Source organism: Haliaeetus albicilla, chromosome Z, assembly GCF_947461875.1.
Source record: "Haliaeetus albicilla chromosome Z, bHalAlb1.1, whole genome shotgun sequence".
NCBI lineage: Eukaryota > Metazoa > Chordata > Aves > Accipitriformes > Accipitridae > Haliaeetus > Haliaeetus albicilla.
Window position 1 is genome coordinate 12,921,033 of NC_091516.1, and position 26,294 is coordinate 12,947,326.

The following is a 26,294-nucleotide window of genomic DNA, read 5'->3' on the forward strand; positions in this document are numbered from 1 at the left end:
AGAAGGTAAAACATTGCCTCCCTCCTTGAATCATGGCAGCAAGGATATCCAGAATGCATCCATCTTGTGGAATAAACTGATTTTTGGTTTTGTGTTTATCCAGAAGACAAATTCTATTGGAAGTTGTTACATATCTGTAAATAACAACAACAACAACAAAATACAACAGTTAGCATACTTTTTGCCTTTAACATGCACCTTCATCCAGAAAAGGGAACAGACAGAAATCTCCCACAGTAAAAACACCCAAACCTCACAGAATACAGGAAAATCCCTAACCCTTGTTCACTGTTAATGTATCAAACTGGAGTAGAGAGTGGTGGTCAACTGGAATGCAGGGCTGTCAAGCAGAGGGATCTTGACAGCTTAAAGAAATGAACAAAGACTACATGAAGTTCAACAAAGGCAGAGTCCTGCATTTGGGGTGGGATAGCCCTGTGCAGGAGTACACACTGGGCTATGACTGGATAGAAAGCATTTTTGTTGGGAAAAAAAATCTAGGTGTCTTGCTGGACAATAAATAGAACAAGAGTTGCTGTGTGCTCTGTTGGTGAAGCAGACCAACCATATGTTGGTCCGTATATGCGAGAATGTAGCCAGCACTTTGGGGGAAGTGTTTATTCCCCTCTATTCAGCACTGGAGCCTAGCATCACATTGGGGCTTCCCTGTACAAGAAAAGTATTGACAAATTGGAGTGAGTCCAGTGGAGCACCACGAAGATGATCATGGGGAAGCTAAAGAAATGGGTTAGTTTAGGCTGGAGAAGACAGAGAAAGGGGAAATTACTATCTTCAGCTACCTAATGTAAGGGCATAGAGAAGATGAAGGCAGACTCTTCTCAGAAGTGCACGAAGATGAGAAGCACACAGGGAACACGTGGAGTTCAAATTCAACATAAGAAAAAAAAAAATCACACCATGAGGTTAGTCAAATATGGGAACTGCAAGGCTATGGTATCCCTGTCCTTGGAGATGTTCAGTCCATGGTTGGAGAAGACCCTGAGCAATGTGATCTGTCCCTGAAGTTGGATTGAATTTGAAGTTGGCGCTGCTTTGGTGGGAGTTGTGAGGAACAATGAGGTGACATCCAAAGGGACCTTTCTGCATGAATCATTCAGTTAGTCTATGATCAACAAAACCTTACTTTTATTGCCTGCCTGGTGAGTACCCTTTCTTCTCAGATTTTGTTTTGTTACACCATAGTAGAGACGGTTTTCATCCTGAAGTGGGCTCTGAGCCATGAAGAAACCAGGCCAAGCAACATTTCTTGGTTACTCATCAAATTGATGCAAGATCAACGCACCAGCTCTCTTAATGTCTCAAACCTCTGGAGTCTGGCCAGAGTTCTTGTATTGCTTCTCAGTGTCCTTAGCCAAGTTCTCAGGCTGCAGAGCTCTAGCTGTCATCCTCTCCAGAAAGTAGGGATCTTATTGCCTATTTTCTGGCTCCAGGACCAACTCCTATAAATTGCATTAAAATTTTGCACACCTTTTCCCAGTTTTCCCTCAGGAGACTTGTGCTAATTGTTAGCAAACAGATTCGTGAAGAGACAGACTTGACAGAATTTGTGCATTTTTAAAAACAGAAAGATAAAGCCTGGAAAAGGTGACACTTAAGAAAACTGAAAATGCATATAAAAATTAACAGAATTTCCTGCTTTCTGATACAGCTGATTCTCCATTGCACTGTCTTACATCTAGCTTGCCTTGTCCACCTTTGATGTTTTCGTACAAGTGGAAGTGAAGCCAAAGCTCTCCAGAAGCCTGTTCAGCTGTTTGTCTTTTTCCCAAAGAGCCTCATGTTTCTCTCTCTCTCCTTTGTCACTTCTGCTCCTTTATTTCAGTGTTTTACCTATTCTATTTCATTCAGTCTCATCAGCCTTGAAGATAGGGAAAGAAGGAAAATAGTTTGGGAGGAAATAATTCTCTTATAGTGGGCAAACGTATATTCTCTGTGGTTTGGTTGGATATGTTCTGGAACCCTGTTTCAGACCAAAGTTCAGTATCCTTTTCCATTCATCCATCAGTGGATGAAAGCAGATGGCTGCAGGAGGATATGACCAGGGCAAGCATATGTGATAAGCTCTTCAGATTGTCCTTCACATTCTAAATGATCACTCAGAGCCTCAGAGATTTAACTTCTATGTGTTCAGTTGCTTTCAGTGATTGTTTTTTTCTCTTCCATGCGGTTGCACAAACTTTCCATTGGGGTCCTTTGGCATAGTGCACAGCCTTACAATACCTTCTAAACTGTTGGTATTCACACAATCGCATGTTTCCACAGCCTAACTAGACACTGTGCGAAGAATCATCTGTTTGTTTGTGACCTGCTTCCAGGTAATTTGAATTTTCACTGGTAAAATACATATGCTGTGACAGAAACTGTTACTATACTACATTTAGCACCTTTCATATTAACCAATATCTTTAAAATATCAAAAAGAATTAATATGTTCTGCAAAGGTAGTCTCCAAACTGATACCTGATCACATCTCCTTCCATTTCACAAAACACATTTAAGCTTTTCTTTCTATCATGTGTGACTGTTCATTCAACTCCTGCTCAGATTTTAGCTAACACAGCTCATGTAAAGGCCCGATGTGTGTTGGGAGCACCGCTGTTAAGTCAAAGCGAGAGCAACATGTAGGCAGCCCACAGGAAGGCCTATAGGTCATTACACAGTCATCATCACCTGCAGCTTGCAGGCTCCCTCAGCCATAATCTTTGCTATTGATTGTCTGGCAGTTCCTTCAGAATCCACTAACTTATGGAAATGGTATAGACCAAACTGCCAAGCTGGAAGGTATAAATACATCAGCTTACTCAAAAGGCTTTTGAAGCATATCCAACAGCAGCCAGACTGCTCAGGCTTTTGTGCTTCCCAGTGTGATCCAGGGGAGTCCTGCAGTGTGATGGAGGAGGAGAAAGGATGAGCACGCTCATCATTGGCTAGGGAAGTATTTTGCTTGAGTTGCACGTTACAAATTAGACAACTTGTGAGTTAGAAACCTCATGAATTAAAGGATGAATTAGTGAATTCATGTGTTAGACTAGTCTATATGAAGGGCATTGAGCCCTTGTTTGGTGTGAATGTCTGTTATCTTTCCTAATGAGCTCACAAAATAATTTACAAAGTATGTTGTCCTGTAAATTTGAGAGATCCAAACGGACCGTGACAATCTTGGCTTCAGAGCACAGCAGCATTTCACTTTTGAGTTTTTGAAGATTCTTTATGATAACTGAGGGTCAGGCTCTGTTACTTGCTGACCACAGCAAGGGATGGAAAATGTAAGCAACAAAACCGTTTTACAAGCTATTGCATCCCCTCAACAAAGCTCACATCTTCCTTTAGTAGCTCTAGAAAAACCTTTATTGCAGTTCCCTTCCCTAACTATTGCAGTTTCTTTATTTTATACCAATATAATGATTTATGCTAGTTTATATCTTATCTGTTTACTGCAACTTTAAGTTTCATATCCTAATTTTCTGTAGCATATAGTTAGTAATATGGTTTGGAATATGGCATTCTGAAAGAATCATTTAGGCTGGAAAAGACCTTCAAGATCATCAAGTCCAACCATTAACCATGCCCACTAAACCATGTCCTGAAGTACCCTGTCCACTCGCTTTTTGAATATCTCCAGGGATGGTGACTCAACCACTTCCCTGGGCAGCCCATTCCAATGTTTGACAACCCTCTCAGTAAAAAAATTTTTCCTACTATCTAACCTAAATCTCCCTTGCCTCAACTTGAGGCCATTTCCCCTTGTCCTGTGTCCAGCCACCTGACAGAAGAGACCAACACCCACCTCACTACAACCCCCTTTCAGGCAGTTGTAGAGAGCGATAAGGTCTCCCCTCAGCCTTCTCTTCTCCAGGCTAAACGACCCCAGTTCCCTCAGCTGCTCCTCATAAGACTTGTGCTCCAGGCCCCTCACCAGCTTGGTTGCCCTCCTCTGGACACGCTCCAGCAATTCAATGTCTTTCCTGTAGTGGGGGGCCCAAAACTGAACACAGGACTCGAGGTGTGGCCTCACCAGTGCCCAGTACAGGGGGACAATCACCTCCCTGCTCCTGCTGGCCACACTATTTCTGATACAGGCCAGGATGCCGTTGGCCTTCTTGGCCACCTGGCCACACTGCTGGCTCATATTCAGCTGGCCGTCAACTAACACCCCCAGGTCTTTTTCTGCTGGGCAGCTTTCCAGCCACGCTTCCCCAAGCCTGTAGCACTGCATGGGGTTGCCGTGACCAAATTGCAGGACCCGGCACTTGGCCTTGTTGAACTTCATACGACTGGCCTCAGCCCATCGACCAGATCCCTCTGTAGAGCCTCCCTACCCTCCAGCAGATCGACCCTCCCTCCCAACCTGGTGTCGTCTGCAAACTTGCTGAGGGTGCACTCAGTCCCCTGGTCCAAATCATCAGTGAAGATATTAAACAGAACAGGGCCCAACACCGAGCCCTGGGGAACACCACTTGTGACCCACCACCAACTGGATTTAACCCCATTCACCACAACCCTCTGGGCTCGTCCATCCAGCCAGTTTTTCACCCAGTGAAGAGTACACTTGTCTAAGCCATGAGATGCCAGCCTCTCAAGGAGTATGCCATGAGAGACAGTGTCAAAGGCCTTGCTGACGAGGTAGACAACATCCACAGCCTTCCCCTCATCCACTAGGAGGGTCACCTGGTCGTAGAAGGAGATCAGGTTGGTCAAGCAGGACCTGCCTTTCGTAAACCCATGCTGACTGGGCCTGATCCCCTTCTTATCCTGGACTTGCCATGTGAGTGCTATGAATAAGCTGTCAAATCACCTTGTGCAACTTTTAGATTTACTATTTATGTATGTTATGCATTAATGATACAGGTTGGCCTTCAAATGCCTTTTTGAAATAAATCATCCAAATATCAGAGGTTCCATCTGTTTAGTACTCCATTCCTTGTTTGTTCAGACTGTGTTGATTAATTTATTCTTGCAATCAAAATGCAGATGGAGAAGTTGACAGCCATCCACCAGTATATAAGGCAAGTAGATCCAATGAATTTACATTATTCTCACTCTTGAAAGAGTTGGCTGTTTTTTTCATAGCACATATTTATTTAGCACTCTACACAAGCAGACACGTAAGACTAGAAATCTAACTGTTCTCAGTCAATACCTACATATAACATTTTAGTTTATAGCAGCAATTACAGGATGTGGTTGCCACAATAACAAGGGACTGGAGTCTGGGGCAGGGGGAATTCCTGCCGTACATTCCTGTCTGTCTTTTAGCATTCACCACTCATATTACATGAGGAAAGGTGTTGGCTTACCCACAAAAGTGGGAACTTTTGTTAATGATATTTTTAATACAGGTACTGTTCTTTTTATGCTGATATCCAATTTCATGGAAAAGAAAGAAACATCAGCTAACTTGTAAAAGCTCAAGTAATTAATGTGTTTGAGTATCCCATCAATGTCAGCTCCTTGGCTAAAGTTAGAAAAGATTAAGGAATGTCTAATTTTAATTTCAGAGGTAAAAGAGCTTTTATGTTCTCTTTTCTCTATGTTCTATAATCTGCACTTTAATATCTTGTTGATATTCTAGTTCATATAATTCACCTACTAGGAAGAGACTGTGGCATGTCACTGTCTTCTGTGGGTATCAAATTCACCCTCTATTTCCTCTTGTTATATTTTAATATCCAAGGATTCATTATTTTCTCAGCTACAGTACACATAATTATTTATTTTACTTCCTAATTATTTTCCATGGGTGGTCCTTCATAAAATATTTTAATTGAAATGGGTTAAGGAAAAAAACCATCTGGCTGACACATTTAGGTTGGCATCTGCAAAGAGTTGTATATTGTTCAGTTGTTTCAAATTGGGAAATAAAGAATTCTTTATATATTTTGTGGTTATTTGAGTAACATTCAAAAATGCAAGCATTCTGAACTGTCTAAATAAAACTTCATTTCATCCCTTTCCAAGTTAAGATTCATTCTTAATCTAGCAAACATCTGAGGATTTTGAATTCAAAAGTCTTCATTTTTATATTGTAGAAATGATTTAAGCTTCAGAAAAGTAACCAAGTTTAGGAAGAATGCTTACACTGGCTACTCATTTTGCATTGCCTATTTACAAGAAGATGGACAGAAACAAGGAAGGGATGATTTTCTAAGCAAAACAGAAGATCTGGACCTGTTCTTGAGTCAAAGGCCCTATATTCAGCCTGAAAATAATTTGTCCAACTTTCCTAAATTTGATAAATGGGTCTTGGATGAAACTCTGAGTTTAATCCTCTTCATAATCTCTGAACAGCAGAACCCAGGGTTTAAACCCATGTAGTCTGTGTGGATTTGAAGCTCCACTAGCAGTCCCTGTTGGCCTCTGTGAATTTGCCTCTCATCTTACTGACTAAGTGATTTAATGGTAGTAAGGCTACTGGGGTTATTCCCAAAGTTCTTCCATGTTTTCTTTAAGAAGCAGTAAATGAGCTTGAGGTTACACAGAGAATCCTATTAGATCTGTGCCACCCTTACCAAAGAGTCCTGATGGAAGGGGTCATAGTGACAGAGCCACTGATACAGCATGTGTGATGGAGTCTGGCTCACAAGGACATGTATGTGTAGCCATGTTTGTAATCCTAGGGCCAGGGAAACCCAAATGAGAAATAGGCAAATGAATCACAAAACACAGAATTCAAACAGTCTAAATGAAAGAAAACTTGACAAATTAAAAATGTATGTCAAGCAATACATGGTGATACAGAATCTAACCGTAAGTGTGGGCTGTGCTTAGCCTGGGAACACCAAACCATTTCCAACAGGTAGCAGTTGTCAAGGGAGAATTCATTTTCATGCCTACCTGCTCCTTTGGCAGCCCACCACAGGCCCCCCCTCCAGCTGGACCCCGAGGCTGTGTCTCTCATAACATTAACCTTATCTTTGACATGATGGAGGGGTCAGAGGACCCTTTCTGCAGCCATGCCCTTCCCTTGGCAGCCCCTTTGCAGCCCCACCCTAAGTGGACCCATAGGTTTCATGTCTCTGTAGCTATAAATAAGCCAAGGTAATGAGGAAACTAGTGCTTTTGCTAAGAGAAGGGGAAAAAACCCCACCAATTCTAAGTTTGAGCAAATTTTTTGCCAGCAGGTTTCCAGCTGAGTGTTTTAACTCTTTGAGCATACTGTCTTTGTCAGCTGCAGGCAGTGGTTTTGATTCAGTTTCAAGTTGGGTTGTTATATGGGAAGATCCTGGCTCAATATATGGTGTAGAGAGTTCTCTGGGGTCCCAAGCTGCTTTTTCTGATTCCAGTGCTCTCACATGTCTTCTTCCAGTGCTGTACAATGCGTGTATGAGCTCATCTACATCGAGCAGAACTGTTGCAAGTAACAGTAAAAACATTTTGGCACAGATCAGGCAGAGTGAGTCAGCCATCCAACCATGGATGGGTTCAGTGACGGCCCTTGTGATAACTGCATACTGTCGTTAGCAGAGGCAAAGAGGATGATGCATTAAGTTCTTGTTGCGTTAGTGTTCTCTCCTGAGAGTGTTATTTTTGCAGGGTGGAGTGGAGAGATATTGGAAAGATTGGCGATATATCTGCTGCCAAGTTTCAAAAAAGTGACTACCGGCTGCCATCATCAAAGCAGCTATCGGATGTTGATCTCCTAATTCTGGCTAAACTCAATAGCAACAAAGGCAGCTATATTTTGTCTGCAGGACTATAGTTAGAAAAAAGTACAGTCAGAATCGCTAGATTTGGATCTAAGGAATGCAGTGCTTATTTGGACGAGTCTTCAAAAGCCACAACAAGGTACTACACCAAAGCCACAGTTCTGGGCTGCCAGATTCTGGCATTCAGGACAGTGATAAAAATAAAAGAGCTCTGTCTTGCTTTATGCCATGCATTCTTGTGATTTCTTCAAGCAAACAAGGAGTTAGAATGCAGTGAATACACGTACAAACAAAGTAAGCTGTGTTCAGTATTCAGCAATGCTTGTTAAGTAGTTTTGGGCATAGAGCCCATGGTAATGAATGGAAAACTTTGATCAGGACATCTGTGGCCTGCCCAAATTATTTCATGGGATGTGCAATTCTGCTGGGAACATCACTTGATGGCCCTATTAACCAGGGATGTTGGAGCCTTTCTTCATTGTGTACATTCTCCCAGCACACTCATGAAGTAGGAGTCATCAATTTTTATTGGATAGAAAGCTCTGAAATGGCTTATTCAAGGACATCTGAGCCCTTAAGTTACACTTACATTTATCCTGCCTCACTGGGAAAAAAAAGTTTAATGGGTGTCTCTGGACAATGAGAAGATGAATGTTGAGAGCATTAAGTCAGAGGTTTGATTTCACTTCTAGCAGACATACTCTCAGTTCCAGCTTTACTCTATTTAACTCACTTTAACAAATACCTTTTTTTTTTTCCTCTCTAGATATAGTCATGGCAGTTCTGTGACTCCAAACTGTTTTCTCGATGTTGCTCACCAGTGTGGGGTCATCCCTGAGAACAGTAAATTTCTGGAGGATCATCATTTTTTCCACTCTGCCCTGTGTATCAGTGGTAAGAGGAGCCTTTTTAAAAGGCTGTGAAAATCATAACTGGCACCCCAAGAACCATGCAAACACTGCTGGCCTGTAGGTGGCCTTTATAGATACACTGAATTTTCCCTTTAATTCTTGTCCCCTTTGCTTTGTTTTCAAATATTCTGTTCCACAAGTCATACTTGGTTGATAAAACAGTCTGAAATAATCCCAAAATAGCTATGAGTCTGGTCTGATCACACCCCCTTGCCCCAGCAATGACACGTTGCAGAAACAAAGTAATTTTCCTGCCTTTCAGTTCTGTTTTGGCTTTACTCTACAGTGAAGAAAGCATGGTCATGGTATATTAAACAACTGGATAAGAGCAATATATACATTACGATTATTCTGTTTCTAGCTAAAGGTCCCAGGCTAATAAAGTGGAGAAGCCTGGCTAAGAATTTGCTGATAGTTTTCTTTTGCCATAAATTCAGCCTAAAAAAAAATCCAGAAGAGCTGAAATGGCACAGCCTTTGGCTGAGTAAAAAACAGGCACATTTATCATGTAAAAGACTTATGAAAATATTGCAGCTGGATTTTGAAAAATGTAGGAGGGAATAGAGTAGAACAATTGCATTTCTGTTTATATTTTCCCTAGAAAGTAGCCCACTCTGAAGAAATATTTACAGAAGTGAATGATTGAGAGATTGTCTCTTAGAGGCAGCAGGTATAAGGTGTCTGAAATTCCTCTGAGTTACAACTGCTTGTTAACAATAGGATTTTTTGGTAATTATTTCTCCCCACAATACACAGGGATTTAATGCACATTGTTTTACATGGAGAAATTTTTAGAATTCACCTTTTCTCTGTATTTGTAATAAAGAAAAGGCCATGGTATAGTAAAAAAATAGCTAAACCCAAAATTTTCTTTAATTATTATTCTGCCACTAGAAAAGGGAGAGCATCTTCTTACAATACTTATAATTAAATAAAATTGCAAGAAGCCATGTTTCTGGCTGTAAAGACTGAGTGTAGCATTAAGAGGCAAGTCTAATTATTAACCCACAAATACTGTTGAGGATTTTTGTACTGTTCAATGAATTATGCATTTTATGTTTAACTTGTGACATAAAATGTGTATGAACACAATCAAAAACCCAAATCCAACCAAAGCAAGCTTCTACTTTAGCTAAGATTGTTGTACTTCTAAATTTCACGATTTGGGTCTCTGTTTCAAAATACTAAGATGAAATTACTTGGTGCATTTGCATCTATTTTTTCAGAAACAGGGATGATGCTGAGACCCTGCTATAACAACATCGTTTAAGAGCCATTCTTCTCATGTCCTATAGGAATCTATTTGTAAGCATCATGAGCTGCTAGCAAAAGCTGACTTTTTCATAGCAGCCACTATCCATTCTTTTACTTAATATGATTTAATGACATTTGTTTGATGGCATGTTCAAATAAAGTAATGGCCTCTTTTTATATGTAAATGCTGGTTTTATCCATAATTTATTTTCATTGTGCTTTGCATAAATGTACTACTGATGTGCATTAGAATAAAAGAAAATCTTTTAAGAATACTTGGTTTCATCCTAAACATTAGCCAGGCTGTAAGTGACAATAACACACTGATGATTGTCAAAACTCTAGATGTAGCAGAGATCTGGCATTGTTTAGCTCTATAACTCTCAGCCCAAAATGCACACACAGTTGCAGTGCTCTCAAAGTGTTGTTTCCTTCCACTGCTGTCTTAGGAGCTGATTACTGCATAGATCCCTCTGTACCATCAAAGCGAATGTCAGAGTAATTCCACTCAAAACCACAGCTTCAAGTAAATGCAGTGTTCATGAAAGATCTTTGCCCATGAGGTGCTCTCAGAAGATTCTGAATTAATTAATGATTAATTAATTAATTGTGGTTTAGTTGCCCATATGACAAGAGGGAGAGGGGAGGATATTGTGAGAAATAGAGACAGGGCTGTGCCAGAAATGGTGCCTTTTGGAAAAACTGGATATCAGTCACTCAACCCGAGTGCAGTCATGGTTCCAGCTTATTTTATGAACTGGCCCAGTCCAGTTGTGCAGCAGAATTAAAGATTCCCGCTTATAATATAAACTGGCATCATGTTCTCAGTTCAGGGAAAACTCTTTGATTCTTGTTCACTGATAAAGATATTTTTGTGGAATCATGGGGTTATTTTGAACAGTAATCTGAAGATGTGATGTGCTGACAACTGTTGTCCTATGTCACTGGTGAAAGAAGAGAAATTACTCTCTCAGTTAATAACTCTCCTAGTTTTTAAATCTATGCATATTACAAACACTCTATTCTTGTTTAATGTTATTTTATTTTTTTCATTGTGTGTTTCTCTTTAAAATAAGGGTTAGCTAGATATGACTCCAGAGAAAGATATCAAACATATATTTATTCAGAGAACTTCAGTTTCAAAACAGACCTGCTAATACTAGGAACTATCATTAACAAAATTTACTGCCTTGAATATGTTATAATCTCCATTTCCTCATCCTTCTGCTCACAAGCCTGGAAATGAAAGAAGTTTTTTCATAAAGATCAAATGATAGCTATAAACTCTAGAAAGAAAAAATATGTTTAGGATAGAATTTGCTTTTGGTAGACCCATAATAAGCCCATACAGACAAAGAGCCCAGTAAATCGGGTAGATCTCTATAGTTCTAAAACAGGCCCACATTTAGCTTTATATTACTGGTTAGAAATCAAGTTCCAAAAAGCCCTAACAGTGGTGACTGTTCTTTCCCTTAGGGTCTGAACAAGGAAATCCAATGTTTTCTGGTCAGCAGTAGGAATTCAACTTTGTAATCTGACACTCTTCATTCCTCTCATCTCAAAGGCAGTAAACCAAAAAATTAAAGGCAGAACAGATTTTCAAATCATGTAGCATTTGCAAATCCTCACACACCTTTAATGATTTGTTGGCATGTACACACAGAAAGCTGCATGACCTGGCCTTTCTCTTGTCAGTTCCAGCTCTCATCACACCATCTAGTTATGCATGTTTCACTGAGAATTCATGCTTTTGTGTTTCTCTGATTTCAGGCCTATTGTTCCAAACTCTTGAGGAATAATAAGAGTCATAGAAGAGCCAAAATCTTAATGTTTTGAGGCTGATATAGCTCTACTGTAGCCAAATGAGCTATGCTAGTTTTTACCAATAAGTACTATGCAGTTATTAGAAAGATATTAGTCCTTTTTTTTCTACTTTTTTTATTTCTGGTCTCTAGCATGCATGTGGCAGTGGCATGCTTCTGTATATTTATGTCACAGTAACAATTGGATCTTTTCATGCTCAGAGTGAGTAACTCAACTCTAGTCAGTCTGTAATTTCTTTCTGACAGACTCGTTATTTCTCTGCCGATGACATGGTGATGGTTAAGGCCAGCTATACAATTTAAAAACAGACAATTTTTTTGTGAGCACAGTATGTCTATCCAAGCACACTTCTGTCCCAACAGCGCATAAGCCTGCTCATCTGATGACCACTGGTTGCATCGGTTGTAGAATGTGGTTGTAACACACTGGAGAGAGCAAGCAGTTTGCCATACAGTTTTACTTGCTGCTATCATTTCTATTTATTCATCTTTCTGTGGTGCTATGAATGATGTATATATATTTTTACAGTGGTCATTGCAAAGCCTGTGGACTCTGGACTAAGAAAGTTATCCAGTTGCTTTGGCTGCTTGTTCTCATTTAAGATTTGTTCAAGTTCATGCTGGTGTCAGCATGCCCTCTGACTTCACTGGAAGACCTCAGTGCTCTTTGAAAAAAATCAGATTATTTGCAATGAAAGACTTATCAAGCATGGCACGAGCTGCAAACTCAGTTGGAACTGTGTAAACTTCGTAAGATTTGTTTGTAGTAGGAACAAAGGTAGTAAGGAGAGCAATATTAGGAAATCTCTGGTTGCTGTTCTCTGTGCTTTCAATGTATGTGCTGCACTTCATCTGCATTTATTGAATTTATGCATCTTTAGTCACTTCTGTGACTAATCTGTTAGAGATGCTTTTGAAGAGATATTGATTTTTGGAACATTTCTTAAAACTGTGATATTTGCTGGACTTGCACAAGAAGTTCTGAGAAGTCCACTCCTGCAGCTAGTACAAATTTCTTGGGAAATCATAGCAAGGTTTTGGTGAATTCTTACACCTTGAGTTCGAGTACATCCCTATAGTTGACACCTTTGGTAGATGACATTTAGCTTGGATCCGTACCCAAACAGTGACAGAAACTATTCACATAAGTTAGCAAAATAGAAGCCTGCACATTTCTGTATGTTTATTATAAGGACGTCGCAACAGTAAATTCCAGGACAATGACTTTATGCTCATAGGAAATGATGTGGGTATTGTTCATTGTCACTCTTATCCGTGCATGTTATACAGCTGATATTTATGTATTGCCTATAAAGCAGACAAGGATTAAGAAGAGAATGTATTGGCAATTACTACACCCTGTTCTTAATAGGTCCACCACCTTAGACTTTCTACACCACCTTCTGAAATCAGCTGCTGGGAGAAAGGAACACTGGCAATAGTGTAGAGAAATGCAGTCTTGGGCTCTGCATTCTGTTAATTAGGAGCCTGAGACTCATAGTTAATGGTGATTAATGTTCCTTTATATTTTGCTTTTGGGAAAAGATCACATAAAGCTGAAGTACTTTCAAATAACTGTTGATATTAATTAATGAATATTTTTAAAAATTATTTCTAAGTTTGTTGCTGACAAATTAAGAATAAAACTCTCATCAGAGTGTGTCATTTAACTAAATCAGATGAACGTAACTGCCCCTAACTGTTTTAACTGCTTCTTTTTCCTACAATGTTGTTTTATTTTTTTAAACTTCAAAGTCTCCAAATTCCTCCTGATTGATACACTGATATTTTAACAATGTCTTTGTTGTGTACTGCAATCAGACAAGTGCTAATCCCCTTGAGGAATCTGGCAGGGCTGTGGGAATCTTCTAGCCGTAATTGTATCTCTATCGCAAATGTGATTATATTGGCAACTTTAGCTGAGTTGACAGAATGTGCTGTTGTTGTTGAGGGTGGATTATATCAACTTTCTCTATTGACTTATGAGTCTAAGGGTCACTCATTTATGCATTCTTTGCTGTCTCTGATAGGATTTTTTTTGGTACTGTTCTGGAAGATGTTAGAGAGATAAATGCCTGCTGTATTTAAACAAAGAAAGACTGTAATCAGAAAAACTGAATGGAAAAGCCAACAGGAAATCCTAATTACATAGCTAAAATAAAATTACTGGAGAAAAAAATAGATGGTGAATTATAATCAGTGAAACTGAATTTTAATGGTGTATTAATGGGGTAAAAAAGACATCTTCCATTTTTATTAATGTGAACATTAAGAGAAAAATAAAGCAATATAAAGATGCTGATTGTAATTCCACTTACTGTACAACCATGTTACCCCGAGTCTTTGATTTACTTATTCAATAGTTTACAAGTTATTTTAGCTGAACACTCTAATATGGTTGTTTTTCTTTAACAGTTTCAAAGTGCAGAATAATTCCATTGTAAACTTATTTTGGGGGCAAAGGACATTGCAGATGATTCATAAAATGCCTGAACGTGTAACCTCCTCATATTTATTCAGTTTTTGGATCTCTGCCTCAAGCCATGATTATCATTTGTTCAAAGTCTGGCATGGACCATCCATTTCTCTGGTAATAAACAGGGTTTCCCCACGTACAGGGAGAAAAATCTTGATTTTTATTCTCGTGAGTTACTCTACAATTCTTCTTTCTCTGTATTTACATAAGAAAATGGAAGATGCCTGTCATTCAAATAATCTAGTAGACCTATAAGCTGCAAAATATTTATTAACTGGATTTTATTTTCCATGACCAGACTGTTAAGAATTAAATCCTGTTTACTGTTTGTTAATTTATTCTGATTATAATAGCACTAAAGGCTGTTCAGGGGCATTATAGTTCTTTAATTAATTTGAAAGATGAGAGAGGAATAGGACCCTTATTTGTTTTACTGCATATACTGTATCTGGGCTTCCTGAAGTCCACTTGGCCTACCATCAGTTTCGGAAAGACCATGATTTGGCTCCAAGTCAGATGTTTCAATTGAAATCAGATAGCCAAAACCACAAGAATCTAACTTGTTAGAAATGGTGACTGTTCCAGAAATAATGAGTCCACAAGACTGGCATACACACAGTAAGTAGAGGACATCCATAAATGCTTCTGCTGTACACTTAGCTTAGGGTTTTGTTAATTTTGCTGCTGTTACATCATTGGGAAACCATGTGCACTTTGCCATACAAGGCTGGTTTTCTTTGTTTGCTCTTCCAAAGCCAGAGTATGTATGCTGTATACTAATAGTGGCTTTTATCCTAATTTTCACTGTGTAGTACTTGGTCTGAAACTGCTGCATGGAACCATTTCTTAATGACCTTGCACCATCTCCTGTCTTCCTGCAGTGCTCAGAATGACCATGCATACTGAGCATGTCCCTGCCACACTGTGAATTCCCAGACAAAACATGATGCTTCCCTTTATTGGAGCAAAGAAGTCTAATTCTTCTTAGTTTACTAAATTATACTTAGAATTTTCTTTTTGAGGAATTTCTCCAAGTGCTGTCTCAACGACTCATAACCAAATGTGACTCCCAGGAAAGATCATCAACTGAATTAGTCTTGATGCTAAGATACGACTTTTGCTTACTTGTCATTCAGTGACTTTGCAAATGTGCCTACCACTTTCTGGTGTAACCATCCCCCAACTACCAAATAAGAAAAGGCTGGAAAGTACTAGCTGAAATTTGCCATTTTGTTAAAACTAACTCACCTAGTGAAAACATGTATTTTAAAGGTTTCAGTGGGATAGTTAGCCAGGTTTATTAGTGTGGGGTGACCAGCATGGTATTATTTTGTGAGCTACAGCTGATGTACTGTATAATTATTGAATTGGGCTATGATGCCATGCCCCAAGGTGTAGGTAATAGCTAAGTAAGATCATTACACAATGAAACTGCAATTTCTATTACTTTGGCTTTGTATGTCAGAATTTTCTTTATTCACTACAGCTCTTCACGGATGTTTTGGTACTGTGGGAAAAACATGCACTAATGACTATGCAACTTACTCTTGGTCAATATGTGCCTTATTTTTCTCTGTAATTAGTTTCTTCCTTTCTCTTTCCTTTTGAGTTTATTAGCCCTACAGTCATCATCATTAATGATGTTTACTTTTAATCAGTTGTGGTATTTTAATTCTCATTTCTTTTTTCTTTTTCTATATTATTCTCAATAATTATAGTGTCCTTGCAATATCAGTACCATCTGCAGCTAAATGGAAGTACTGCGTTTCCAAGCTATTATTTTGATTCCATCTTATCTGTTCAAATAATGAAAGTACAGAACTCTAGGACTAATCACTGTAGTGTTTCATTAATATTATCTCCAGCTAGGCATTTTCATTTGTGTTTTAATGTAGATCATTCATCACTTCTTGGAAAGCTAATTTAATTCTTATAGAGATGAAAAACAGAAAAATCCAATTTAAAGTTTTCTACTTACACACAAAATAGTTAAAGATGCAGTGTGACTTGCCAACACTCAGCACATGAGAGAATCTTTGACCAATAAAAGGCTATTTTAGTGCTTCTAAGTGTGTGATCCAAGAGATCATGAATTAACTGTTTTTAACAAGGATAGCTATTGCAGAAAATAGTTATATCCTGCAGTCAGAACTGACCATAAAATGGGAATAAGATTATTTTATTATTTCACAGAGATGAGGGAATTGACTTATCAGAAGACAGGTGTCCTCATTTCAACTAGGGCAAAGTTAATTTTCTTCTTAGTAGCTGGTACAGTGTGTTTTGGATGTAGCGTGAGAATAATGTTGATACACTGATGTTTTAGTTGTTAAGTAGTGCTTATCCTAAGTTAAGGATTTTTCAGTTTCCCATGCTCTGCCAGCAAGCAGGTGTACAAGAAGCGGGGAGAGAACACAGCCAGGACAGTTGACCCGAACTAGCCAGAGGGATATTCAGTATAGAAACTGGACGGTAGTTGGCCAGGAGGGGCTGATCACTGCTCAGGCATTGGTCAGCGGGTGGTGAAAATTGCACTGTGCATCACGTGTCTTTTCTTGTTTGTTTTTGTTTTATTTATTTAAATTATATTCCTATTATTAGATTTTATTATTATTATTGTTAGTATTACATTTTATTTTACAGTAGTTATTAAATAGTTCTTATCTCAACCCACAAGTTTTACTTTCTTTTTCAGATTCTCCTCCCCATCCCACTGGGAGTGGGGTGCAGTGAGTGAACAGCTGTGTGGTGCCTAGTTTCTGGCTGTGCTTAAACCATGACAACAGGGTTACTAGTGAACATACACAAATTCAAACGAGTGGCCTCAAAAAGACATTTACATTCCTTGTAGTGAGGTGGTGCAGTAGTGTTTACAGTGTAGATAATTTTAAGAGCTGTGAAAAAACAGACTTTTTTCCATGAGAGCCATCAACCTATTTTAAGACAAGGATTCAAATATTAAGGTTTTATAATGTGGCAAGAAGAAGCCTCAGTTAAAAAATCCCAACAGATCTCCCATGCTAACATACACAGATACGCACCTGAAGGGTAAATAAGCAAAAAGGTGAAAGTAAGTGTTATGAAAATGCCTATCTTTATTTTAAAGGAAAGCCAAGGGTAGTGAGAAATATGTATTTTAGCATACGCTGGATCCCTAAAAAAGTTTAGCAGCCTGTGGTCCAGAATCCTTGACCTCTAGACCAGCAAAAGCTCCTATTTACCTCTCATCTATTTATATTGAGGCTGATTTTCATGTTCTTTTAAAGTCAATAAAGAGATACCATATCAAACAAAGTGACAGATTCAGCTTGCAGTGAATAACTGGAGAAAGACAATGCTCTCTACAGGGAAATGCCATAAATCCTAATTATCAGCCTCCTTCAGCAGGGTTTTCTCAGTCACTAAACTTGTTTTTGAAGTTTGTTTTAGCAGGCATTCTGGTCAGCACAACATTTTATTGCTAAAAACCAGTAAGCTCAATTACATGGAATTTTAAACCAAAACACTCAATGAATGTTTTGTGGCTTAATAATAAATACAAGCTATTATTAAGCTGAAATACAAAGTTAGAGTATTACTTTACAGAAATGTCATTTTTAAATGAAAAGGCACAATATTTTCAAAGAAGCTTCAAGCAGCACTGTGCTCTGTGTGAAGACAACCACTTTATTGTGTTATGATGTAAGAAATAAGAGTTCATTGCATCCACTTGGCTTTACATTATTATGCAAAAAAAGAATTCCATTAGTTTGTCATTAACTTCAGCTTCAGGTACCAGAACAATTGTAAATGTTCTGTAAATTTGTTTTTTTTTTTTTTTAATAGACTCTTGGTCAAGCTCTCTGAACAACTTCTGAGGTTATATGTTTTCTTCAAAATAATGTAAATTTAGCAAGTTTTTTTGCTAGTTTTAAGCAAACAGTTGCTCACTCTTCCAAGTTTATTCAGTATATGCCCCTTGAAAGCATCTAATGTTTTGGCCGACTGTCTTAAATTTAGTGTTGTATGCTGCACTGCACAATGAAATCTCATTTCAAAAGCTTTTGAATTTTTAAAGTATCAAGCGTAAACCTCTTTGTAGTTCTTACATTATTTTTTCTGTTAAAATTCAGAACCCATGGTCGTGTTCCAAGGAAGCTAATATTGTAATACTCTGTAGTCCGCCCAGTTACAAGGCATTGCTACATTGTAACTGTGACTACTTAATTGTGATTAGTGATTGACAGGGAAAAGCCTCCTGGTGTGAGCCGGTGCTGGAGTCAGTAGTCAGGCCATAACAAAAATACAGAATTCAAGCTTAAAAGGCATTTTACCGATTAGTTTACAAATCTTATCTTTTAGCAAGATCCAGGTTCTTCCAAGTCATATAGACTGTATTTGATCCTCCACATTAAAAGATCATCCCCAAATTAATGTCAGTATGTACTGTGCATATCTTTCGTTCTTTGTGTGTGCTGTGATGTGCCCCTAGGCTGCCTAGGACATCTGAATCTTTTTAATCTGACACTTGTCAGATTAGTACTCTAGTGAGGCCAAAAACATGAACATGATGTAGCCTCACAGGATGTGAAGCATGCATTAATGCTATTGCAGGCTTTTTTTGAAGGAGTTGCTCTAACCTGTAATGCTATTATTTTTAATTCATATTTGATGGTTGTTGCAGGTATTTTACAGCTAAAACTGTTGATTTTTTAAAATTATATATTATGTGCTAACTGCCTTCTGGAAAAATAAAACTCATTTTCTTAACTAAGATGGCTTGTACCGTATGTCCTCCAAAGGCTAATTTTTTCAATCTTAAGTGTATTGGAATAGTTTGTGGCAAGGTCCAAGCAGATGGAAGAAGAGTTACCTCTCAGGAAGCTCAAATTTAAACACAGAACAACTCTTCTTGTGTTTTTTTTTTGTTTATTTTCAGAGTTCCGGTTTAACCAAAATATATAGTGTTGGCAAAAGCTCTAGAGTGCATGCTTTCCAATTTGGCATTACAGTCAATAAGCTTCAAAACAGAAGTAAATTCTTCTGAGGGAGAAACAAAGATCAAGGTGCAAGTGTGATTCAAGACAGTATAGCTAACTGTATACATGTAAATGAGAATTCCATTCTTCTTTTACAGAGTCTGGAAATAAAAAGCTGATAGATTGAGCCTGTTATGTAATTTCACTTTGGAGATGGATGTGATAATTTCCTGTATCCATATTCAGAAGTAGGGTGGGTTCCAATACATTTGTGATAAGAGCAGGAGAGGAAAATAGAGTGAAACTAGAGACACAAGACACGAGAAAGGGAAAGGATTTAAAAAACATCCTGAAGTACTGTATGACAGATGGCTGACAAGTAAAGAAGATGAGGATAGACTACTAATATGGACTTCTGGGCTGGAAGGTATCATTATATCTTCTGTAAGAACAGTTTTATTAGAGTGCAAGGTGTGGAAATGCAATAGTCTACAGGACAAACTAAACAAAGAAGGGGAATCCAACAGAAACCAATCTGCATCATCATTTTTTCCTCCTTTTCCATCCTGGCAATGCCATGGTTGGTGTGTACAATCCTGAGCCTCCAAATAAGCATGAAACATGCTAGGAATCCACTTCCCATCCTTGAATGTTGGGAATGTGTGGAAATTAGCTCAAAAGCAGCACAAACTGCCAGTGGGAGTAGTCAGTGTCTGTGACTGTGCTTATTTGTGTTGCTCTGGGTCTCACTGACACTCCACATGGAGCCTTAGTGTAATCATGGTTGAGTTATCCCCTAGGCAGGATTGCTCATTGGGATGCCCATTTTAGTTCTGAAAAATGTTTCAAGCAGTTATTCTAGAATTGGAATTATGGAGTAAGAAGCCTGTTTCACTGAATTTCTTTGGATAGTTTGACTCTTCCCAATTCTTTAGCAATTTCTTGAAGTTTTAAATTGCTTTGAAAAACTTGGCAGTGTTATAATCTTTGAGATTTTCCTATTTCTAATGACGTTAGCACTGATGAATGAAAAATATGAAATAATTTTGAGATATATAATTCCTAGAAATATCACTAGACTATTTCCTTTTATAATTTGTAACACAGCCAGCAGAACTGTAGGATATTTTGGGCAAAGTCCTAGAAAATGCCTTATTTGTGATAAATAAGCTAGTAGTTGAAGAATGTATTGGAGTTGCTTTTTTCAACTGGATATATGAGTTGACAGAGTAATTTCAAATTTTATATGCATAGTATTCTGCTCAAGCTCATTAAATCATTTGACTGTATATGTTTTCTCTTAGCACTCCTTAGGACATGAAAAGAGATTCTAAGACATTAGAAAAGAAATAGATTAGCATAGCTGAGTATTAATGTGGGAATTTCAATAGATGAATGTCATATTTAAAACCTGGCCTCTTTAGTTATTTATACCTAATGGATGTCTCGGTTTGTTCAGTAGAAAGGATACTGCTAATTTAAATTCCCATGAATTACTGCCTCAAAGTGCACTTACAAATATTCTCTGTCCTAGACCCCCAAATTATGGGAAAGGAGATAAAACAGCTGTTACTGCTGTTGTGTCAGGCAACATTTATTTGGCTAGACAGCTTTTTTTCATACTAGTTACAATAATATGTGTTTCAAAAATACAGATTAGACATAGTGATAAATCTGGATCCCTTCAGTGAGCCTGAGTGTCTGCATTCAATTACAGATGCCTTAAAATACAGTGGTGGATTCCTGCTTGTACCACACTGGCTGAGTCCCAAATTAGTTTAACAATTACTGTCCCCAAAACACCGAGCTTGGTTCAGAGCTGGAATGTGAGACCTCAGAATACTCAACCAGGGTCAATAGATATCTCTTGACACCCATCAAAGGCCTTCGTTGCTTCTCATGTTGCCTTCTTTTTAAAGGTCTCAGTCTATGAGATACTCTTGTTTTAACTGACCTTATTTCTTCCACTTGTTTTTACTTTGATGAATGCATGCTGCTGCCTTGCATTGGTCTATGTGTCTGGAAGACTCTTTTCTTCATCACTTTCCCATGGAAGCTCTAAGCAGCTCTGTCCTTTGTCTCCTTTACTTGTTCCTAGTATCAAAATAATCTGCACGTTATTAAACTAACTTTCCTGAGTCACCCTAGACTCCTTTCTTCTGTAGAGACGAAAATCTCACGGTATCTCTCTGGATATTTTGGAATTAAGCAATCAATTCAAGTTCAGTATGGTTAAAGACAGCTCCCAGCCTTTCCTTCCAAACCTTCCTCCCATTTCCTTTCTCTCAGCAGACAACATCTCCATGCTTTCTGCCACTCAGCACTGATCTCTCCCTAGGTCCCCACATGCAGATAGTCTGGATACTGTACATTGATTCTGTACCTAATAACTTTAAGATAGTATGTTTTCTGCCTATCCATGGCTAAAACTCTCATATAAATTTTATTTTGGGTCTGAACTATAAAATTCCTTTTCTCTGAACTTGATAGATTCAATATGATTCTGCTGTTATCCGCTCGGGATTTTTTTATTATCTACAACATAAGGTGCTAATTTTGAATGTCCTTTTCAGCTTAACAACAGCCTCTTCTTATCTCTCATTTGCTACCAAAGTGTCCATTATATTACAAAAAATCCATGATGATCAATTTGGGGCTTTTGTTTTAAATGATACTTTAACCAAAAATGCTGATCAGTACTTGTTATTTTTATTTAGTTCTCAGCATCCTTCTGCTTGTCTGTCCTAGGCATTTGTGTGTTTGTCTGATTTGCTTAGAGTGTAAGGTGTTTCTGGCCAGGATGCCCTCATTTTACTCTGTGTTTATAGTACAGTGTGAGTATGACGCATGACCAAGGTTCCTACAAGCTATGGTAAAACAAGTTGTAACAGATGGGTTTCCCCATTCTTCACATCTTTCTTTTTTTTTTTTTTTTTTTTGTCCCTACCATCACTGGCTGCAGAGTAGAGGGATCAGATTCTTTTCTGTAACACCACATGCTGGTTGACACTAGAGGAATGAACGTCTGAAAAATTAAATGTCATAACTAAGTGCTTACAGGAACTGAGATTTCTGAAGCTGTAAACAAAAACAAGCATTACATGAGAAAGATACATTTTCCTGGAGATCTCTCTCAGTTGATGTTTTACATCTTACTTTTCTTTGGGGTAGAAGAACAAACCACAATAAAATAACACCCATGCCCTCACTCAATTCCCTCCAACTCTTCCAGCATTTAGTCCTCTCTTTTGTATATTTCCCACCATTTTCTGTCTCCTTAACTTGTGTTTTCCCATTTTCATTGGGGTTCTTAGGACAAGTTCCAATTTTAGCATTGTTTTTCCAACATTATTTTTCTCCAATAAAATTCTTCCCTGTGTGTTTCTGTAGTCAGACCATTCATTTCAACAGAATATTGAAATTTATTTCAATCTTCCGCAGTAAGAAGGTTTTGGAACAGCAGCCACTTAAAAAAAAAAAAACAACAACCAAAACAGGAAAGTAAATACAATCAGGGAACAAATCTAATATGAATATATCTGAAGCTTACAAAGTTGAGATTGATTTGCTGCTTAGTCTAACTACTTCTTCTAACTGCAGTATCCGTACATGATATTCCCTTTGTTCACTTGTAGCTTTTTGCAGGCACCATATAGACATTTCTCTATCTTCTCCAATATTTTTAATAGTTTCCAGTGGCTATTCACAGACTAAGCAAGAGCTTCATTTTGAGCCAAATAGTGTCTGTTCTGCTTTCCAACCTATATGTTATTTTCTAGTTAGTTGGATGTCGTAGCTTCTTTGGTTGTACTTTCTGCTATCCTGTTTTGTCTGCCTTGCCTATATTCTATTCTTATAACCTTCAGAGAATGTTTTTTGGGCCACATCCAAGGCTGTATTTGTTCAGGTGAACTTCAGGAAATTTCAGGGTAAAATAATCCTTCATTCTAACAGTCCGTGGAGAATTTAAATAGATCAATCAAAATGATGTCAGGTATTACTATCTGGGGTTATAAGTAAACCAATGTTTAGGGAGGAAAACTGTCTAAACAAATGAAGGCCTATGAAGTTAATACTTGGGATGATCTATGAGCAAGAGGAAAAACCATTGTATCATCTTTTCCATCTCATATATTACTTAATCCAAACTGTGCTTGTTTGATGTCTCCGTTTCCTGTTTGGATAATACATATGTGCTAAGCTCTGGTGATGAGTTATTTGTTTGTGTAGTTGGGTTTCAGATAATCAAAATAAAAATGTTTAGAGCTGCGCATCAAAGCCAATATCATAATTAGTTAGCATTAAAAACTCACTACTTTGATAGATGGAAATACCAAGTTCCTCACACCAATTCCAAATAAATAAGCATTTCAAATTAAGAAAATTATATGCTCTGCTTAGATCTGTCTGGGTCCCAATCCTTGGCCTTCAGGGCCAAACCAGGGAATTTCAGAGTGATGCTTTCTACCTCCTAGTAAAAACTGCCAGCTTGTGACTCTTTCTAACCCGCATACTCATTCAGCCCCACAACCTGATGTACTGAGTTTCTGCATCCAGGATAGTGTGGTAAAAAGTATCTGTAACAATCTGTGCTGAGGACCAGGCAGCACCTGATGGGGTCGGACTACCCGACAGCCCAAATTAAAATGTTCTATGCCATGTCTGCCCTTTATATTACATGCAATACTGTGAGTCTGTAATCAGTTTCTTAAAAATTTTATCACAGTGTTCTGAGGGTTATCATTTTCTTATTATCCGGTGTTATCAATCCCATTAGTAATTACTTTATCCAGTGGATAAGGGTGCACAAAAGTGGTAACTGATAGCATGACTGTGTAGCTGTTCCTGCATAACTGTTCCTGCTGTGTCTTTTTAAACAGCAAAAAATTTTTAAACAATTAATGGAGGAGGAAGAGGGTGCTGCTGCCACTGTATCCACCACCACCACAACTATCACAACATCATTCTTTATCCTGTCTGTTAATTGCAGTGAGACTTTATATGTGATTTGGACACACATGGGTGTCTATGTTTAGAAGCAAACTTCATAAATGAATATAGCAGGGATGCATTAATAATTATTTAATTTAATTCTAGGTAAGCTTTATTAAATCAATAGGCACTTTGTCGCTTTAGGAATTAGTAGATGATCAGTGGGAAAACTGATCTTTGCTACAAGAATATCTGCAATGCAGGTTTTATACTTTTTAGTTTCATGTTATTGATGGTCATAATTCTAACACATCCTTTTGAAATGGCATGGGGCATGTATCTGTTTCGGAAAACACTGATCCAAAAGTAGCAGAGCCATCTATTATGGAGACTAGCTCAAAGTGCACTCAAAAATGGAATGCAAAAGGTCTCATAGCTTTTTGAAAATTAATATGTCTATTACGTTAATTTTGTATTATCAAGTAACATTGTGACTACTCTATTTGTGTGAAGTCTCTAGGGTTAAAATATTCTTTAAATAGATGTTTATTTTTGAACAGGCCTATTGAGTTGTCTCCTATTGTATGTTAAAGTAGCAGCTCTTGGAGGTCACAGAGAGTTCAGCTTTACAAAGACACCCTTATTTTGTAGAAAATGAATTTTCAGAGACTTTGATGGGAATAAACAAAAATGTCTCTAATAAAACTTTTTTAGAATGCTTCATCTGATGACTTGTCCAGAAAGAAGGGGGAAAAGTAACATAGGGATACAAGTTTGGACAATAATCAGACATGAAAGCATGTGCTCTGTTTCCAGTAAGTGTGGATAGCTGAGTATGTTTTTAATGTTTCTGCCACAGGAACGTAATTCCTGGGGTTTTGTGCTTGTTTCTTCCTCCTAAACATACATACTTAGGAAAACATTAACTGACTTTGGTTTTCTGAGCAGCAGACGCTAATTAAAAAGGCACAGATCCAGCAACTGGACCCAGTCAGTTTGAGTGTGACTTTGCACAGTTGAAGACTTTGGAGTCCCAAGCAGTCAGCAGGGCCAGCCTGCATTGATCCCTGTTGATTTCCCTCTGATTTACATCAGAGTAAAAGAGCAATTCAGCCCCAAATCATGGCTTCAAGTAAATGCAGTGTTTGTGAGAGATAGCATTCTGATAGCTGTGAAAAGAGAACTCCTTACTTTTTCCCACGAGGAGAAAAGCTTTAGCTGCAGCAAATCAAGATTTGCACTAGTGTAGCACTTCATTTATGTCTCTGAGATACCCAGGGTGATTTATTTTATTGACCCACTTAGCAGCTGGTTTTATCTATTGCAACAGCCAGTTCCAATCTAGCAAGTGAAGCTGACATTGAGAAAAGCTGTATGAAGTTAGACACCTGTCATACGCTTGCAATGATCAGCGCATTACATGAGGGCACAACAGCAGGGAATAGCAGAGGCATGCGGAGACATGTCCGAGCCTAAACCATAATTTTCTCTGCAGATGCTTTAAATGAGTACTGCTGCTAGTAGATTCAAATGTGCTTAGCATTAGACATCTTAAGACACTTTAAAAATTACAAAGTTCTTGAAAAGCCTGAGTCATCAGCGTGCTGCTTTGAAACTGGAAGAGTGTTAACTGGGATTTTAAAGGGACACTGGTGGGAAATTATTTGTTCTGAGGGGAATAGGTTCGAAAACAGAAGCTTTGCAGGCAATTCACAAGACACTTTCTTGCCATGTAAATTGTCTAAGTATGAACTGCATTTTTTCAGAAGGTCTAGACTAAGAGGAATGTTTGGAAACGGGGAGGGGGGAGACGGGGAGGGGAGTTGGTGTTTACCATCGCCGCTTTCCATTCAATGCATCCTCCGCGACCGGGTCCGATGGGCCAGGTTAACTGTGACGAGAAGCGCGACCGTTCTTCCTACCGGGCCTGACACTGCCCGTCGTGCAGGCCGGTGCCAGTTCTTCGCCGGGCCTGTCGGAGGAGGCAGACGACGGACCGCTGCTCGCCTAAACCGCCGGGACGGCGGGTCAGCGTTCGTTTGGACTGTTTCCAGAGACCCTCCCGCTTGGCCAGCCCGCGGGGGGGGCTGCGACACTGACCCGGGGGCACACCGGGCCGCCCGCGGCCGAGGTGCCGGGTGCCCGCCCCGCCGCAGCGGCTGCCGGCAGGGCCCAGAGCCGCCCGGGCGGGGCCTCCCTCCCCTCGCTCGGCTCCCGCCCGGCCCCGCTCCGGACGCCCTCCTCCCCGGGCGCGGGCACCTCATCGCGGCCGG

General features: G+C 38.9%; 2 long non-coding RNA genes across 2 annotated transcripts; one reads left to right on the forward strand and one right to left on the reverse strand.

The window, feature by feature from the left end:
• Positions 1 to 26,284, reverse strand: LOC138683738 (uncharacterized). Its single transcript, XR_011323169.1, has 3 exons — positions 25,856 to 26,284; positions 2,823 to 2,901; positions 1 to 134 (listed from the first exon to the last, which is right to left on the reverse strand). It is a non-coding gene; the product is annotated as an uncharacterized lncRNA (long non-coding RNA).
• LOC138683739 (uncharacterized) lies at positions 4,444 to 19,610 on the forward strand. The gene is made up of 2 exons (XR_011323170.1): positions 4,444 to 8,561; positions 11,603 to 19,610. It is a non-coding gene; the product is annotated as an uncharacterized lncRNA (long non-coding RNA).
• Positions 26,285 to 26,294: the final 10 nt, after the last annotated feature.